Below are 4,707 nucleotides of genomic sequence, written 5' to 3'. Positions count from 1 at the left end.
TTCTGTTTTGTGATGGCTTTTTCCTCCTACTCCACATTGTAGTCACAACCACTTAAGAGTATCCAGTTCTCACATGGGGCCACATGTTCTCACATTCTGCTTTTTTAAAAAATCATGGATTTCAAGACACCATTTTAACTCTTTATATGTCACAGTTGAGCTATAACTTTAGTGAGTGCTTGTAGTGGGAAGGGGGGTAAGTGAGCAATCAATTACCATATTTTCCTGTGTATAAGACTAGGTTTCCCCCCTAAAAAATAATGTCAAAAATTAGGGGGCGTCTTATATTCTGGGCCATCTCCCCCTGCCAACTTAAATTTGAGTCTCCCAAAATAGATGGTCTTATAGATGGGGGCGTCTTATAGATGGAAAAATACGGTAACTTATTCAGAAATCTAGGATTGGAGAGCTGGAGCAATGACTTCACTGAGAAAACAACAGAAAGGTCAGTTTCTGAAATTCATTACAAGATGATTCACACAGCATAAGGTTGCATTACTTCCAGAATTTCCCGAACATATCCAGAATACTGCTGTCTCTAGCGGTGTCCGGGTGGAAATTACAAAAATGTCAGAGAAAATTCAGACTCCCAGCATCCCTGACCCCTGGGCAAGCTGCTTAGGGCTCATGCAAGTCCCAAACATCTGTGGCATACCAAGTTCACTAACTGCACCAAACATTCAAAGAAGTCCAAGCAAAAAAGAATTATTGGTTTGCATGCTTAATCAGTGGCGTAGCGTGGGTTGTCAGCACCCGGGGCAAGGCAAGTAATTTGCGCCCCCTAACCCGTGGATCTGCGTCCCCTAACCCGTGGATTTGCCCTAACCCCAGAAGTTGCGCCCGGTGCGGCCGGCCCCCCCAGCACCCCCCACGCTACGCCACTGTGCATAATATCTCCAGTTAAACAGGACCACTGGAGGATACCTGGCCTACTTGTGACATTTCATATATATCATTGCAGGAATCCTTACAACCCCTCTGCGAAACAGGCTAATATTATTATTCCCATATTTCAGAAGAAGGTTTGAGACAAGAAGGTAGTGGCTTGATTGAAGGTCAAAATAGTGCTTCGGATAGTGGGCGATAGGATAAAGTACGTTGTTTTGATAGGTGGGTTATGGGTATAATTAATAGGATAAGGACTGAGAATAGAAGGGCTAGAACTCCACCTAGTTTATTAGGGATTGATCAAAGGATTGCATAAGCAAAAAGAAAGTATCACTCTGGTTTAATGTGTGGTGGGGTAACTTGGGGGTTTGCAGGGGAGAAGTTTTCTGGGTCTCCTAGAAGATTTGGTAAAAAAAGAGTTAGGAAGAGGAGGCATGATAATATTATTAAAGCACATAAAAGGTCTTTGAAGGAATAGTAGGGGTGAAATGGAATTTTATCTGTATTAGAGTTAAGACCTGTGGGGCTGTTTGAGCCTATTTCGTGGAGAAAGAGTAAGTGGACTATGGAGGTACCCATAATAATAAAGAGCAGTATAAAGCATGGGTAGGCAAACGAAGGCCTGGGGGCCGGATCTGGCCCAATCGCCTTCTAAATCCGGCCTGCGGACGATCCGGGAATCAGTGTGTTTTTACGTGAGTAGAATGTGTGCTTTTATTTAAAATGCATCTCTGGGTTATTTGTGGGGCATAGGAATTTGTTCATTATTTTTTTCAAAATATAGTCTGGCCCCCCCCACAAGGTCTGAAGGACAGTGGACCGGCCCCCTGCTGAAAAAGTTTCCTGACCCCTGGTATAAAGTGAAGGGTAAAGAATTGAGTTAAGGTTGCATTGTTTACTGCAGATCTGCCTCACACCCACTTACAGAGGCCGGGGTGGGGTGTGGAGGGCAAGGCACAGCAAGCCCTGCGTGGTGTCGGTGCAGTGTTAGAGCCAATCTGATGCTCCTGCCACTTTGCCCACACCACGCTGAACTCCTCACCCCTCTCGCTCTCCATAAGAGCCAGCGATGCTCAGCATCAGGAAGCCAGGCACTCAGCACCACTGCCAACCCCACCCCACCAACTGCGACTGCCCAATGGTCTGCTTATGAGCTTGCGGCTCATATCTGGGAATCTAATTGCAAGCCTTTGTTTGGCAAGTGGGGAGCCAGTTACACTGGTACCTTGGTTCTCAAACGTAATCCGTTTAGGAAGTCCGTTCCAAAACCAAAGCGTTCCAAAACCAAGGCACACTTTCCCATAGAAAATAATACAAAATGGATTAATCTGTTCCAGACTTTTGAAAACAACCCCTAAAACAGCCATTTAACATGAATTTTACCATCTAACGAGACCATTGATCCATAAAATGAAAGCAATAAACAATGTACTGCCGTCACATAATCAATCAGTAGCTGAACTGGGTTCCACACAGTCACAAAAACAAAACAAAAAGAGCTGCAGAAGCAAAAATGCAAAATGAATAGCAAAAACAGACAGACCTCAGCGTAACAATCAAATCAGAAGTGTGGCACTCAAAATGGAGCATGTTCAGCTTCTGAAAAAAGTTCGCAAACTGGAACACTTACTTCCTGGTTTGCAGTGTTTGGGTTCCAAGTTGTTTGCATACCAAGGCGTTTGAGAACCAAGGTGCCACTGTAATATCAAACTTGCTACACAGTGTGAGAAGGATTACAGGCTGGAGCACACCAGCTATTATGTATATTAAACTTGTAAATTCAGAAGTTTGCTTTGCAGGCTCTAACATGCTAGGATTACTTCACCATCCTTACCTATGCCTCTTGCCTCTACCTGGGGGCCTGGGGATGTGGGGAGAATCGTGCTGATACTACTGACAATGCAATTATTACATTTAAAACTTGTGGGAAAGCTGGGAAAGGCAAATGAGATAATTTTTGTTGTCATCCTGCTTCTGCTGCCCCCCCACCCTTCTGGGATAATCATAGAAGGATCATAGAATCACAGAGTTGGAGTCCTCTAGTCCAACCCCATCCAAACACACAGTCCCCCATCCAATTTGAAACCATACTGGACCCTGCTTAGCTTTGCAAATGTAATAGCAGTTTTACTCCAGCACCACTAGTGCTGGTGGCACATATGGAAGCAGAAGTAGCCCCAACACAGCTGTATGCCAGGATGCTGTAAGCAACTCCCGGCTGGTTGCCCAGGAAAGTATATAGACAAGGGAATGTTTCTTACCATCCTTTTTAATTTGATATTTACAGAGAGAGGCTATAGAAGCAAAACGGTTGCTTCTGTCTCATGGGTAGGTCTGCTCTAGCCATGCTATCTGGGGCTGATGGGAATTGTAGTCCAATTGGGCCTATTTACAGTGGTCATGCAACAAGGACTGGCCCTCCCCCTCCCAGTCCTTGTTGTATGCACTGGCGTACGAAGGGGGGCAGGGGAGCACACTGCCCTGGGCACCATTTGGGGAAAGGGTGCCATCGCGGCCACACACCCCTCCGGGATGCACGGCACACGCCACACAACCCTGGATGTGCACCACACCCCCGCAGGTTATACACCACGCCCCTGCGCTGCTCGCCATGCCCCCGTGGGTGCCACGCCCTGCACCGCTTGCCACGCGCCACACCCCCGGGACGTGCGCCAGCCATGCCCCCACCTGTTCTCTGCTCCAGGGGCTGCAGCATGTTGCTCCACCACTGGTTGCATGGCCACTGTAAATGCCCATCAGAGAACTGGCTAGGTCTCACCCAACTATGATTTAGCAGCAAACTACAGTGGTACCTCGGGTTACATATGCTTCAGGTTACAGACGCTTCAGGTTCAAGGGTTACAGACGCTTCAGGTTACAGGCGCTTCAAGGGATGCGGGTGGCGCTGTGGGTTAAACCACAGAGCCTAGGACTTGCCGATCAGAAGGTCGGTGGTTCAAATTCCCACGACGGGGTGAGCTCCTGTTGCTCAGTCCCTGCTCCTGCCGACCTAGCAGTTCGAAAGCATGTCAAAGTGCAAGTAGATAAATAGGTACCGCTCCGGCGGGAAGGTAAACGGCATTTCCGTGCACTGCTCTGGTTCGCCAGAAGCGGCTTAGTCATGCTGGCCACATGACCCGGAAGCTGTACGCCAGCTCCCTTGGCCAATAAAGCGAGATGAGCGCCGCAACCCCAGAGTCGGCCACGACTGGACCTAATGGTCAGGGGTCCCTTTACCTTTTTACAGTGGTTCCTTGGGTTACATACACTTCAGGTTACAGAGACTTCAGGTTACAGACTCCACTAACCCAGAAATAGTACCTTGGTTTGAGAACTTTGCTTCAGGATGAGAACAGAAATCATGCTATGGCGGCAGCAGGAGGCCCCATTAGCTAAAGTGGCACTTCCGGTTAAGAACAGTTTCAGGTTAAGAACGGACCTCCAGAACGAATTAAGTTCTTAACCCGAGATACCACTGTACTCTTGAACAAAGGTTGGACATTCAGGGACAGCAAATTACTTTGGTGTCTCTGGTCTTGGGGAGGGAACCCAGGAGAGATAGCATGGATCATAGGTTTCAGCAGTGTCAGGAGTTGCCGAAAGATCATTTTTAGGGCCAGATGTGTCTTTGGTCCTATTAGCAGCGCTCTTATGTCTAGAACCTGCCGCCTTCTTTGTGTTAACTCTGCTTGTTCTGTGCTTGCCTTTCCCACCCATATATGACAATCTCTGTTCCAAGACTGTGTGTGAGATTTGGGTGAGAAAAGTTCCTAATTGCTGTATGTGCCAGCATAACTCTCTACTTAGTATCATAGCGTT

This window comes from Podarcis erhardii (assembly GCF_964252035.2).
Source record: "Podarcis erhardii genome assembly, chromosome: 2".
NCBI lineage: Eukaryota > Metazoa > Chordata > Lepidosauria > Squamata > Lacertidae > Podarcis > Podarcis erhardii.
The sequence above is the reverse complement of the archived record's forward strand: the minus strand, read 5'-3'. Positions refer to the sequence as shown.